This window comes from Ambystoma mexicanum, chromosome 13, assembly GCF_040938575.1.
Source record: "Ambystoma mexicanum isolate Mex_15411 chromosome 13, UKY_AmexF1_1, whole genome shotgun sequence".
Lineage (NCBI taxonomy): Eukaryota > Metazoa > Chordata > Amphibia > Caudata > Ambystomatidae > Ambystoma > Ambystoma mexicanum.
In genome coordinates this window covers 714,424,699-714,440,608 of record NC_090938.1, presented here as the reverse complement: position 1 = coordinate 714,440,608, position 15,910 = coordinate 714,424,699, and positions in this window count along the sequence as shown.

The window sequence follows — 15,910 nt, the reverse complement described above, 5'->3', positions numbered from 1 at the left end:
AATCTCGGAGCTGCAAGGGAAAATACTGACACAACCCACAAGGGAACTTAGGAGGACTCTCAGACACACTCAGGGCCAACTAGAGATGCTACGCACAAAGGGAGCGGAAAAGAGCCTCCTGTACCTAAGACAAAGATATTACATAAAAGCAAATAAAGCAGATAGACTACTAGCGAGACAACTCCGCGCCAAACATAAAGACATAACAATTAAAAACATCACAGACACAAAAGGGGAACACCTGACACGTACACAAGACATAGGGGAAGTCTTCAGAGAATACTACCAGAAACTGTATAACACTGACCACCCGGAACCAGACGCACAAGACACATATCTGGCTTCCCTCACATTCCAGCAAATCACAACGGCAGACAGGCAAGCCTTAGAAGATCCCATAAGGGAAGATGAGGTTAGAAAAGCAATAAATGAACTCCCAAAGAATAAGGCCCCAGGCCCGGACGGCTTCACTGCACCATTTTATAAAAAATACGCGGATCAGCTAACCCCGGTCCTAACCAGACTCTTAAACTCCTTCAAAGAAAGCGGGAATGTGACCCCCACAATGAACGAAGCAAAGGTCCTGGTTTTCCACAAACCAGGGAAGGACCCATCCTGCCCAGCTTCATATAGACCAATCTCACTGATTAATATTGATGCCAAAATATATACGAAGATATTAGCAGCTAGGCTATCCCCGCTTCTCCCAAAGTTAATTCATTTAGATCAATCAGGCTTCATCCCAGGAAGACAAACACATGACAACCTTAGAAGGATCATCCACCTAGTGGAAAAGATAGGAGTAAAGCAAACCCCAGCAATTCTCTTGGCACTTGATGCCGAAAAAGCATTCGACCGAGTTGAATGGTCCATGTTATTTAAGACACTACAATGTATGGGATTTGGGGAACACTTTATGGCTAGAATCAGAGCGAACTACAACACCCCAACCTGCAGAGTGGCCATCAATGGGGAGGTAACCGAAAGGGTAAACATATCTCGAGGAACAAAACAGGGGTGCCCACTATCTCCACTACTATACGCCATTTTCCTAGAGCCCCTTCTGATGAAAATCAGGGAAGCCACGCAAATAAAGGGGATAGAGATGGCAAGCATGCAACATAAGGTAACCGCATATGCGGATGATTTGCTGCTGGTACTGGAAGAGCCGGACCGCACGCTGGCTGCAGCAGTGGGAGAGCTAGAAACTTTCGGGGCCATATCTGGGTTAAAAATCAATAGAAACAAGTCAGAAATACTGATACTAGCAGGTGACGGGGAAGAGATTAAAAGAGAAGCAAGGGCACTCAACCTCAAAATAGCAGAAGGGGGTATTAAGTACCTAGGAATCACCCTTACACATAAGGTGGAACAATTATACTGCAAAAACTACCCGCAGCTGCTGTCTAGCGTCCGAAGTGACATAGGTAAATGGAATCCCCTGCTGATCTCATGGTGGGGTAGGATTCAGGCGGTAAAGATGACCATTCTCCTAAGGCTCCTTTACTACTTCCAAGCCCTACCGGTAGGGATTCCCCGTTCATTTTTCAGATCACTCCTGAGGGTGATCTCGACCTTTGTGTGGAAGGGGAAAACTCCAGGACTGTCCAGGGCTGTCTTAACATCGACAACAAGGGAGGGAGGGATGGCGCTTCCCCATTTCCAAAAATATTACCAAGCGGCCCAACTAAAGGTGCTTCGGGAGTGGCTGGGAGAAGACCCACAACAACTATGGGCAGCTCAAGATAGGGCGGTGGCTAGAACCCCACTAGTGGAACTACTCTGGAAACAGAAACAGCATAGACATCCCAACATAGGGATCAGCGAAATACTGAGCACGACCATGGAGGCTTGGGACACCCAAACACGTAAAGGCGAAATGTCCACCACACTAGGCCCATTCACACCCATATGGAGGAACCCGCAATTCCCGCCAGGGATGGAGCAGGGTATATCTGACGATTGGGAGGAGGCGGGCATAACGAAAATTGGGGAAATGTTTCACAACAAAGAAATTAGACCATACGAAGCATGCCTCACACTCCCAAATAGAACCACAGGGAACAGATACAGGTATGAACAACTTAAGCACTGGTTAAAATCCCCCGAAATCGTGAAGGCGGCAACGAGAACCCTAACCCCATTTGAGAATTACATAACATCCAACTCAGGGGCAAAGAAATGGATCTCTACACTATACACCTTTATAAATAAGCAAGATGAAGAGATCAAATGGTCATACATGAGCAAATGGGACAGAACGCTGGGAATGGAACTAACGAGAAACCAGTGGGAGGACATATGGGCCCTGATCCCCAAATTGACAAGATCGGTACAGATGAGAGAAATGTGGACTAAAATAGTGACTCAGTGGCACTACACGCCAGAGAGACTGCACACCATGTTCCCAAATACGTCTAACCTCTGTTGGAGGGAATGCGGAGAGGTGGGGACGTGGAAACACATCTGGTGGGCCTGTAAAGGAATAGTGCCGTTCTGGGAAGAAGTCAAGGGAGAAATGGACAAAATGTTCCCAGATGTGGAGCAAATAAGTGACGGCGTATGGATGTGCGGAATGAGAGACGACACTACAAAAAGATACACGAAAGCACAATTGAGAAGCTTTGTGGGACTCCTCATAGCGGCTTGGACAACAATAGCACAGAATTGGAAAAAGAGGGAAACACCGCTAGTATTTACATGGCTTCAAAAAGTCTGGGCACAGTTAGCAATGGAAAAAGTCACCCACACAATCCAAGGCACAAAGGACAGGTTCGTCAAAGAATGGGGAAGTGTCATGGAACACCTACAGTCGGACTTTATGGAACAATGGTGCCCCCACAAGATTAAGGTTACGGACGTTTTCAACGCATAGAATAATCCCTCCGAGTTAAATATCATGTGTCCCCGGGGGGTCGGGGGGAGGGGGAGTTGGGGGTGAAATGTTAGTACAAAGTTGACTGTACGCTGTTCACTAAAATAATAAAGATATGTTTAAAAAAAAAACTGTATCATGCTGAACTCGAGAGAGAGAGGAAAAGTTGAGGCTTTTTGTTGGAACTGTTTCATCTTAGGGAAGGGAAGTGAAGGAAGCTGAAAGCTAGAAGAGGCTTGGAACCTTATGTTGGACACTGTTTCTTTTGGTTGCTGACATCCCTACGCATAGTATAGATTAGATGTGAGGGCAAGCATAGGTTTTGGACATGGACAGATTCTTCAGTTGAACTCTTTGACTCAGACTTTCCTTAGTTTTATTTAGGCAGGGAAATCCCACCTTAGCATATGGGAAGTTAGGCGTTCATCCATCCTGACATATAAGCAAAATAAAAGTATTTGTTTGAGCTTCAAAAAAAAAAAAATACACTGCAACCAACCAATTCACTTTGTATGGTATGACTTCAAGGTAAGTACCCTATGTTTTTAACAGACCGGTGTTATGAAACAAAAGACGTTACAGGGAATACATATGCGATCACTTTTTGACAGTAATGACAGTTCGTTCTTACTAAAGATACGCGTATCCGCGGCAAGAAATGTTACCGGGGCAAAAACACACTTAGCACCTGAGTTAACCAGAGAGATTTGGTGGCAAAAATCATAGGCAATACTTTTGTCAAGGCAGACAGAATCCGAGAACATTCGTTGACAGAAATTCAAGAGTCAATAGGCCGGAGCCAGTGTCAAGTGGAACCGGGTTCCTGTTGTCGAGGATCACACAGTCGGATAGTTCAAGATTCAACATAGTCAGGAGTACTTAGATATTGTCAACAGAGGAAGCAAAAGTTATAAGAAGGAGGGTGGATAAGGGCAAGCCTTGTAGGAGGAAAAAAGGGATTCACCTGAATTCCTCAAGCAGAACACAGTACCTTATTCAATGAAGAAGCTGGTGCAACAGCAGTTGTTCCTGGTAGTTTCCTGCAGACCCACGGTTCCTGGAGCTTTGGCAAGAAGGAGGACGTCTGGAGGGGTCTGCACCACACAGGGCTGAAGCCGGCAGCAGCGACGGTGAATAAAAGGTGCACTCCTTAAAAACAGGAGAGGCTTTTCAGATAGCTATCCGGACCACTACAGCCATGACCAGCGATTTCAACCACGAAGAGGATCCTCTGGCTGTAGAAGATGAGCTGGTTATCCCCACCAGGCTCAAGGGAAGAAGACCCCGGACTGGATCTTCTCTGGTCGTCGAAGGGTAGATAGCTGAAGACTGCAGCAGGGCTTCACCGGGACGGGATAGTTGCAGCAGCTGACTTCTTCTCCGCTTGTCTTCGGTTCCTTGTTGTTCCAGTGGCGACTCTGACTTCCAGCCCAAGAGTCCTGCCTTTTATGCGAAAATCCCCCATTCACACAGCCTGGCTGTCAATCACGCAGCAGGCGGGTTGTCCAGCCCGGACAACCACCTCAGCCAATCATGGCAAAGTGCGACTTGGGTTTCCTAGGATACCCTGTGCAGGGGGTGACTACACCCTTCCCTCACATTCAGCCCACCCAGGCGCCTAGAGGAGGACTTCTTGGCAGAAGCCTGCCAAAAGACAGTGAACAAAGAACGCAAACCTAATTTGCCGCGCAAAGTAAAACACCAGAAGGACTTTAACAAAAAGAAATGGCGAATAAACCCGACCAAAGCCAAAAGAAAGATTATTTGGTCAAGCGGGTTTGTGTTCGGGGCTAATATAATAGCCTAAAACAGTACCACATTTATATAGTATAATCGCGGTAGAAAAGTTAGAGTAGGTACCACTGCCACCAGCCAAGTCTAAATGTTAAAAGAGCGAAACAATGCTCTAGGAGGTACAGATAATAAGGGCTAAGTATTAACCCTTTCCAGTCCTCCATGTACGATGGGGTGTACTGGATCTGTGGTTTATTTGACTAAGTAAAGTAAATGGCAACTTTACCCTTTTCTGGGGGACTGTAGTCAGCCCCTTGAAATGGAGTCAGTGGGAAGTCTAAAAGACAACCCGGTGTCACTGCACTGAAGGTGCTGTGTAACACATAAAAGAAGGGCTGCTGAAGTGGTGTACTCAGAGTCCACAACCATAAAAACAGATGAAATACACATGGCAAAATACAGGTAAGAGTGGGAAAAGAAGTACACTCTTACCAAGTGAAAAAATAAACTCCAGAAATCCAGCAAAGCTGCTGGGGCACTCACTAGGTAAGGGAAATTAGCCCTAGAAGGAGAATTCTCCCTAACAGTTATCTTACAGGCGATCCGTTTCTCTGCCGCACCACAGGATATTCTATGCCGGATGCGGCTTCTTAAGGACCTCCCCCACCTTCAGCGTTCTGAGGACCCTGCCGGTTAAGCCCTGCCCTCTCTACCCATGGCCATTACTTTGGTTTGTTTCATAACTTGTCAACTTCTCAATTGGCGCTCAAGAGAGCTCTAAAATATGATCACGATTTTTTAGGTCAAAATCACTTTCCCTTTGTCAACGCTGGAGCAAAGAGGCCATCAAAACAAATGCTTAAACATGCAGCATTATTTAGAATTCCAAAATGACCGTTTTCACATAAACCGGACGTGTAAACCATAAAAGCAATGCCCATACCTTCCTCTTTGTGCATGAACATGCCACATGCTGACCCCACAAACAAAAATTTTTCACAAATTAAATATGCAGCGACCTGAGCTCAAACATAAATTGTCCAGCGCTGGCCACAAGGCAGCCCAACCTCAGTGTGCATGACCGACACGCCGCTATCAGACTCTCCTTTCCTTCAACTTGCATGTAAGGCGCCTGTCCACCATTACCATACCTTTGCCCATACACAGCTTGGCTTCTTTGGTGCGTGCCTGATCCATCGCTGCCCTGCTCTTCCCCCATCCTGTGCGTTATCCCCCACCCCTCCAGAGTTCCTGCCATTCAACTTCTATTCGCAGTGACCCCATGATATCGGGCCCCAAGGGCCCCCTGCATGCACCACTGCGTGTGCCCTGGTGCTTCATAATGTCTGGTTTCCCCCGGACTTCCCGAGCGTACCCTCTCCTGCTCCCTCTGACTTGTTCCAACCCCCCGCCGCCCCCCTCCCCAGTTTGCCAACTGCGGCATGTTGTTCCATGAGCTCGGTTTTGAATTTTTGGCCATGCAGTGCCGGGGGAGCGCTATCGAGAAATCTGTTTGTCCTATTGGACTGGGCTGATCGTAATGCTGGATAATTTAGACTCTATAAAAGACCTTTCAATCGTGTGCAGCCACGTCACGTGCCCGTTGTTTCCAGGAACTGCAAGGTAATTTTAATTGTACAGATTTTTTCTTTTTGTTTTGTTGCGCCCTAATACTATTCTTAATTGTCCACCCTGGAAAGCAACATGCCGACGTTTGGCCTAGTGCCACAGAAACACGCATCCCTGGAATGCTTAAACGTACTACTCACACCTCGCAGCCCGTTGAGCCACCCAATGACTAATCCCCCGCACTAAAGTGATAGGGGGTTTTGATCCTATTAAAGACAGGAGGCGAGTATTATGCATTACAATCTTTACTTCTGAACCACAGCAGCAAATCAAAAACTTTTGCAAACAAAAAAATAGTTTAAATAACAGAACTAAGTACAGTTCACAGTCAATGTAAGGGGAGCTTCCCAATCCAACATGGAGGACAGGTCATGCCCTGCAGATGACCAATGGGCAGGGACCCTCCTCTATATATGTCCTTTACCTTAATTCCAACTCCTCTTTCTGCAGCTATTTTGTACCAGACGCCCACTGCAACAATCCTACTGTGAAGCGCGGAGAAAAAGGATCCAGAGAAACTGGATGGATCTAAAACTCTCTGCAACCGGAAACTACCACAAACTCTTCTGGATAGGACCTCTCACCCGAAGCTGAAACAATATGAAACAGAACATGGTGGGTGTGTGTCATAGAAAACAGAAAAGAGGGTGGGTGGGTAGGATAATACTCACCTCCTGTCTAAATCCCCTCTCACGTTAGTGCGGGGGATTAGTCATTCGATGAATGACAGGAGGTTTCATATTATGTAAGTTTGAAGCCCTTGCATCACCTTAACCCCAACATGATCAATACACTTGTGACAAAAGAAAATTATTCCAATTATTATACCCTTGACCAATCAGCTGCTTTGATAATTCCCTCCCCCTAACCCCCCAGGAGAACGTCCTGAACACGATAGCACTTTAAACTGAAGAACCAAAGGAGTAATTAACTCTCTCTTTCCGCATTAGTTACTTAATCTATTTGTCAAAGACGAGCAAGGGACCCGGCAATAGTGATCCCACAGGAATAGCAGCTGAGAGGTATTAGGAGGCTAAGAGCCTCTGTATTCCACTTAAACATTTTAAAACACTTAATAACTCATAAATTAAAATGTTCTGGAAAAGCCTGGATAATAGAAGGAGGAAACCATACACTACCCCTTCTGCCCACAAAAAAAATGACCCCCCCCCCTCGGGGAGAAACATTAAACTGTCCATATCTAATGGTCTGTTATCGGAAAAAACATTTGAACAGGGAAGTGAAATACCACCTGCATAACTTGAAAAAACAGTTGTAGCGCAGACAACCCGTCATTAGAAAGCAAAACACCCTAACGCAATACGATGTTAACGTCACCTAGAACAAAAAACAGGTGGAACGCAATGCTAATGGACCTGAAGGCCCTGCACACCCAGCACTGCCTATCCACTTTTTACCCCCCCAAGACACTGTGTCTCGTTGAGATAATGGCAGTTAAATATATTCATCTACATGTAATGTTACCCTTTCAAAACAACTCCACCAGAAGCTACCTATCTGTACTTCAAGTGAGAAGCGGAACTGAGAAATTGAGCCACACACCTACTAACCCAGCGGTTGCAAGCTGAAAGGAACCCTGACTATTAAAAGCTGCCCCGAAGTCCTTGTTGACCCAGATATAGTCCCGTGAAAGCCCTCGGAAGTATCCAGAAGCAATGAAAAGGTTCTAATAAATAAGAGAGAAAAATTATCGGGACATAGATAGGACACGGGTGGAGAGGAACTATACTAGTAAAATCCACCGTAAATTACTATAGAGCTGGGAACCAACCCCGCGAGGCGAACACTAGCTATGTCAACTGCATGCGCAGCTGAACCAGAAACTTTTGCTATCATGGCAAAGGGAAAAAACCATACCACAAGGAACCGACCAATCCCGGAGGAAACATTCTGAAGGTAATGCAGTGGGATCCACATTCTAACCACAGAGCCGAGGAACCTAGCATATAAGGGACAAGGGAAAGAGAACCACTAAATTGGGACCCAAACATACAAGATCATGGCAAAGAGAGAGTCCTTCCTAACATTATGTTGTTCCTGTCCTGGAGATGTCTGGCATTGAACCTAAAGAAAACTCTTGACTGCAAGAGCGTTTGCTAACAATTCCGGACTACTGTCATGCAGTTTCTTCGCTAAAGTAGACCACCTCTGCCTGCGAAAAACCTCTTATCCTGGCACCCTCAGCCCAATCTTGAGGGAACAGAAAAAAGACGTGCCACTCTAGGCACTCATGAGCCTGAGCCACCGAAGGAGCAGGAATGTGATCTCAGGGAACGGAAACCCAACTGTGAGAAAGACAGATTCTCGCAAAGATGTTTGGAACGAGGACACGGATGGAACTGACCATCTGCCCATCCATGTAAGCTGAGGGAAACCCTCCCTTCCAAGGGAAGAAGATGGATTACTTCCTTACAAAGGAGAGTCTGTTATCCTAAAGGATGAAATGCAGAGCTTTAATCTCTTGTATTTACAACCACAAAACAACCCCATGATTGTAGAAGGGACACCGCTAACAGTCATCAAAGAAAAAATAATCCGAAACCCCCTTGGAACTGAGGTGAGTTACGACCAGCTTCAATAACCTGGTGAAGCACCAGGGGGCTGTTTGGAAAAGGGCAAACCAAAAGGGAGGCACATTGATAAGTGTGAACCCATCTGTGGACAGAAGAGGAAACTCCTGATGAGGAGGAAAAAACATGAATCACCTAGCCCACATCTAGCCCTCATCCCTGAGGTCTAACTTTATCACACAATCTGCCGGGAGAAGGGCGCCAATAAGTCTATTAAACCCTTCTATTTTGAAAACGTAACAAAAAGATGTTAGTTATTGCGTTCAAAAATGAGAAACTATGAGGGGCGCTGATACCACCGTTCCTGCAAGAAAAATGAGGTCACTGGCTTCCACACAATCATATTCTGCTTACCTTACTGAACACAGGGGAAGGAGGCACGGGAAAACTGACAAAGAGAGGAAATACTCAAAATGAACCCTCTTTGACTTACTGCAACCCCCGGGTATTTGAGGAGAACACCCTCCAAGAAAAAACCACAGCCAGCACATGAGGCCTTACAGGAGATACCCTAAGTCTAGCAGGACCCCTGCCGGCACAACCTTTCCAAAGGAACCAAAAAATTGTGTTCAAGCCCATCGAGCAGAGGAGTAATTATCGACGATGGGTAGAGCACTGGGAGAAAAAACAATCAAAGGAGCGGGCTCTATTCCCCTAAGCGGCAAAGACCTTAATAAAAGCAACGTTGTCTAATGACCAATTGGGATGAAGTCACATGAGCAAAGGACTTACGCCATTCTGTAGAAAATAAAGACATTAGTGATGCCGAGCAGGCAAACCGTTCGTAGAGCCCAGCTCCGCAGGACTTGCACATCCACAGGCAAAGCCAGTACCAAGTTTGGGTGATCAGACCCAACATTCTATAACCTGCCTTGACAATCCTCAAGGCTTTATCAACCCCCCTTTATTGGGGGCCAAAAGGATACCACGAAGCGGTCAATTCCTGGAAGAGGGCCATCTTATAAAAATAAAATATGATGAAGGATGCCGTTTTGCGAAGGAAATGAGAGATCTAAGTTTATCTTGCTCCTCTCCGGAGGCAAACCCCAGGCCACTGGGTTATAAATAGAAGAAATAGGAAGTGCAGGAAACGGCCACCAGTTCCAAACCGGGACAGACCGGGACTGACAGTATTACTCCCACTCTCTTCTCTGACCCCTCATCATGGGCCGTGGTGGGAGTGTGGGGTGGAGGTGTGGGGGGCGGTGGGGTTTAGAGGAGGGATGGGCTGAGTTGTCCTGTAACCTAATTGGATATACTTATGTACCGAAACGGGAAAGATATGGAAAGAAGAAAAAACCTAGATGGAAGGTCTCTCTTTTAGGCCTCTAAAGCTGAGACTAGTGAGGAAATAAGGATTTGACAAACCGTGTCCAAAGAAGACTGACGGCAGTACCAATGGCTACATCCTAACTCTCACTTTTATTAGAATGAAAAAATGTTTCTTTGATTGCACGTAATGTAACTACAAACCGAGCAGGTAAGGGTTAAAGTTCCTCGAAAACATCTCATATCTCACTATAGCAGAGGAAACATGGGCAAAACAACATAGTGCGCAAGGGCACATCCAAGCTGATCACCCTAGCAGAGCGTGGCACTCAGCAGCACACAAGGGGTAACCTTGCATTGTGATTCAGGCAAAGCCTGAAGCCGAGCAGGCTGTGGTGTGTCTTATCGCAAGGTGAAGAGCTGCACCAATGTTTTTTGAAAAATATGTCATAATGTCATATATACATTATTATTATCTTTCTTAAATGCACTTAAAACCCAAACGATTTGGGTTTTTAAGCGCAGGCATGGTACTCGCACCCCTGTTGTTCTGTGTGGTCTTGCCTCCAAGACCAACGTTGCCCTTAGAACCCCCCCTCCAGTGTGCGAAACCTGAAGGATTGCACCTGGGGCAGGGGGGGGGACAGTACACCTAACATAGTAATAATTTAAAAAAATAAAAAATATAAACAAAAACCTCCTTTTTAGTGCTGGGGATTACAGGCACCCGCCACTGCGCCCGGCCTATCTACAATTGTAGATTTACTCAATTACATTGTGCTAACCCCCTCACAAATGTTAGAGGGGCCCCCTCCCACCCAACACGTGTCGGGCCTGGAGCAAAGCTTCCTACAGGCTTGCGCGTGTTGGGGCTGGAGCGAGCTGCTCGTCGGCACCGATACCATCCACAGTAACGGGGGCCAAGGTTTCCCCGCGTGCGCTGAGCATGGGACGGGCAAGCCCCCGTGAGCAACAACAGGCACACATGCGCGGGTCTAAAGCGAAGCTTAAGACCAACCCGCGCGTGTTGGGCACGGAGATGGAGGGGACGCCCTGCCCTTCAATTCATCCAGCACTAGAAAGTGCACTAAACCTCACACGCGACAGTCCTGAAGCTCAAAGCTTCCGCCTGTGCGTGTAAGGCAAATGGAGAAAAAAACAACTCTGTCGAAGGCAGAGTTGCTAAATAAATGAAAACAAACAAACATTTCCCACAATAAAGCAGCGGTCACACTCCCTCCATAAACAATAAGACCTTTATAGAAATGAAAGTAGCAAACAACGTTACTACCCATAAATACTACTCTACACCATACAACTTATGGAAAATATGATATATAGAAAGCAATATGCCAACAGCACACTAGCATGCAAACCACAACTGTAAGGAGTGACTTAGCTGTGGTGTCAGCAGCAAAGAAAGAGGAGTTGGAATTAAAGTAAAGGACATATATAGAGGAGGGTCCCTGCCCACTGGTCACCTTCAGGGCATGACCTGTCCTCCATGTTGGATTGGGGAGCTCTCCTTACATTGACTGTGAACTGTATTTAGTTCTGTTATTTAAACTTTTTCTGTTTGTAAAGGTTTTTTCTTTGCTGCTGTGGTTGAGAAGTAAAGATTGTAATGCATAATATGAAGCTTCCTGTCATACCATAGAATTGGCCGCATATGCAGCAAGTGCCCCACGCTTAAATTCAAACTTCCGTGACCGGTGCCCCTGGATTCCTTTGCGTTAACTGACCCACCGTCTCTCCAAGCACCTCATGGCCTGGAGACCCAAACCGCAACTAGCCACTGTGTCATTCAAACAATGCCCAAAACATATTGTTTAATCTGGCCACTTTCTTTTTTTTTCAAATGCCCCCCAATTGCGTAAACAGTTTAATTTGTAAATGCATTTCCGTTGCTTAACCTTTTCTTAAACTAATAGTGGCCATACCTTTCATAAGATTCAGCTCCACCTGCTTTCAAGGTGCCTGCCTACTCACCTGCGCGTACCCCTGTGGACAAATGCCTTTTCCCACACGCAGCCCTGTATCCCAACAAAACAAAATTCTCACAATGCGCTACCAACTATGGACCCCATCAACCTTAAACATGCATGGCTCCACATGCTACCCCATTGTGAGCGGAACGCTAGACCTGAAACCAATCGCCCGAACGCGAGGCAAGTGGAGGGAGGGTGTAAGTTAACTCTGGGCTCAAATAGCCAACACTACAGGGAACAGGCCCGTTCCCTGCCCCCCACCCACACACTTACCTCCTAATCCCGATGTGCTTTGTCCTTCAGCACACCTCCATCACGGCGCATGGATTTTCACTCTAGTGGGGAGGGTGGCAGGGGACCAAGAGAGTGAACCTCGCCTGATCGGGCCTTATATAGCCCACCCCTCTCTTGGTCCCGCACCCCCTCCCCCTTTGTCGCCACTTTGTGATGTGCAACACCTCCCTCCCCCAACCCTGGGCCCATGTGGCCCTCGTTGTTTCTTTGGGGGTTGGCTGGGTGGGAGCCCCCACTAAGGGCCAGTGCCTGTTAGCACGTCCACATCGTTGTAGAGCGTACAGGACGTTACACTGAGGGTGGGGCGGGACCTGGGGTGCGGCAGATGCCACGTATGTTATGAATAAAGCAGGTTGTGCTCTGCCCTGGCTCCGTGTCCGTTATTGTGGCTGACTGCATGGAGTCCACGAGGGATTCCAACAATGGCGACGAGGGGCGAACCCCATGCCTGCGCCAACACGAGGTCTGCCGTCGGGCAGTAAAGCACGTCGGCACGCCTCCACCAAAGCGTGTGTCGACACGCACCATGCTCAGTACAAGGGCACTGGGCTGCACCCAAGGAGACTCGGTGGGTGACCCAACGAGGAAACCCGGGCGCCTCAGCACGTCAACAGCGCATCACAGCACACGGGAGTCTCACAGAGTACTCAAGCCGCAGCAACAAGCGGGTGTGCAGAGGCGGAGTGATTCGCACATGTTGGAGATCCCGGTCGCGCTCAGTCATGGCCCCGCCTGCGCACACGCGGCAGAGCACACCGCCGGAAGCTTTCATGAGCACCACCAGCGGATGACCATTTTCGCAGAACAGTTAATAAAGCGGCCCAAATCGAGGTGCACAACCGACCGCTCCAGAAAACAGTGAACAAAGCAGCCCAAAACATAGGAGCCCCAGACGAGCGTGACAAACACGTGGATGAAAGCTACGAAACACAAAATTAAGCGGACAAAACCAGACTGCTAGGACAATCACAAGTAGTCCTACCACTACCAATCACCAGCCATTTGTCTGACACACATCATCCCACAAACATGTCAGACCCAGCATTGGCAACGGCCTCATCCTCGGGAGGGGCAGACAACTCGCAAGAAAATGAACAGCAACCACAGACCTCCGGAGGCATGTCACAAGTTATGCACATGCCAAACCCATTTGAAATACAGGACACCTCGAACCTAGGACCTCGCTGGGCCATTTGGTTCCGAGATTTCAAATTTTACACAGGAGCCATAGGCCTAACAGATGACGAGAGACTCAAGAACACACTTTTCATGGCAGTGTGGCCGGTGGTAAGGGACATTGCAGGCGAATTACTGAATGTAGACACTGTGACATATGGAGAACTCCATGCTAAACTCTCAGAATACTTCGCGCCACATACTAACGTTTAGTATGAGCGCCACATATTTCATACTACCAGACAGGAGAAAGGTGAATCCATAGACAATTTCATCATGCGCCTTCGCATTAAACTAAAGCATTGCAAATTTCACAAGTACTCGAATGAAGAAGCACTTAGATCGCAGGTGATCGCAGGATGCCTCTCACAACCATTCCAAAAACAATTGTTGCAAAAGCAGAGGTCGCATGGAAGCCGCAGTGGACTCGCAGCTAGACAATCTGGGCAAAGTCTCCATACAGCAGCCTGCAGAAAACACTGACACCGTCAACAAACTGTACGCAAACCTCACCCAAGGAAGAAAACGTCCCGATGCCACATGCTACAAATGCGGATACGAATACCCGCATGCAGGAGAATGCCCAGCACTAGGACAACAATGTGCTGCATGCAGGGGAATGGACCACTACAGGGCCATGTGCAAAAACGCGCCAGGACCCCCTCCTGGCAAACAACGGACTCAGGAAAGACGCAGATACACTCGTCACAGCCCACCAAGATCCAGAGGCGAGAGCGACCGCACAAACCCCAGGAGAGAAGACAGGGATCGAAGACCCGTATACGCGCAAGATGACAGACGCCCGCCAGAAGAGGCGAGATGCTCTCAGAGACGGCGTTTCATTAGATACATCGAGATGCGGTCTCCGTCCATCAGCGAAACCCCTTCTTCAGAAGAAGATCAAAGGAAAAAGGGGTACGAGTGGGCTCTCAACAACAACACCATGGCCACTCAACACAGCCCCATTCTCACATCACATGTCAACAACACCCCACTGAAATTCCTGATAGACACGGGAGCAACAGTCAATATCATTAGCGAACAAGCTTATGAATCACTCACACAGCCACCGAAAATCAAGAAAGCCTCCGTGGACATATGTCCTTATGGTGCCACAACCCCTTTACCTTGCAAAGGCACGATCACGGCGTGGTGCACCCACAAAGAACATGCAGCAAAGATTCCCCTACACATTCTGAAAACCGAGGCCAACAGTGGGTGCATTCTAAGTTTTCGGACAGCTGTGGACATGGGTCTGGTACACATCTTATACCAACTGATGGCACATAAATACTTCGCAAAACCAGACGCGATCAAACAAACTTTCCCAAAGTTGTTCAGCGGCCTCGGCAAACTTACCGGCAGAAAAGTACACCTCCACATAAACCCACCCGTCAAGCCTGTGGCTCAACACTATCGAGGCATTCCTATCAATATTCAAAGACAGGTGGAGGACGAACTAGACAAACTGATCAAAATGAACATCATTGAACCCGTGGCAGGCCCCACGCCCTGGGTGTCACCCATCATCCCCGTCCCCAAGAAATCCCCAGACGGATCCATACCCCTGTGCGTCGACATGCGCAGAGCCAATGTTGCCATCGAGAGGGAGAGACACCAGGCACCCAGAATCACAGACATGATTCACCTTCTCCACGGTGCGAAAATCTTCTCAAAATTAGACTTAACGAAAGGATACCATCAGATTGAAATTGCACCAGAAACCTGATATATTACCAAATCCGTGACTCACCTTGGACTATTCCAATACAAAAGACTCAGTTTTGGCATCTCTTCTGCCGCTGAAATATTCCAAGAAGAGATACATAAGGTGATCCGACATGTTCCAAATTGTTTAAACTATTCAGATGATGTGTTGGTATACGGCAAAACTCAGGAAGAACATGACATGGCGCTGCACAGAGTATGCCGAGCCCTACAGGAAGCAGGACTCACCCTAAACAAAGCGAAATACGAATTTTTCAGAGGGTCCCTGGGATTCTTTGGGCACATCTTTTCGGAAAAGGGGATGAGACCTGACCCCGACAAGGTGAAAGCACTCAGCTCGACCACACCCCCTGAGAACACGACAGACCTACGCTCGTTCTTAGGGCTGGCCAGTTACTGCGCAAGATACCTAAAAGACTACGCCACCGTGAGTAACCCCCTGCGCCTGCTCACATGCAAAGACACACCATTTATCTGGTCAACAGAGTGCCAGACAGCATTTGAAGCGATCAGAAGCGCCATTTCGCAAGCCGAAGACATGGGATACTTCGACACTCACCGAGACACTGAAATAATCGTTGATGCCAGCCCAGTGGGCCCGGGCGCAATACTCACCCAAAAGGATA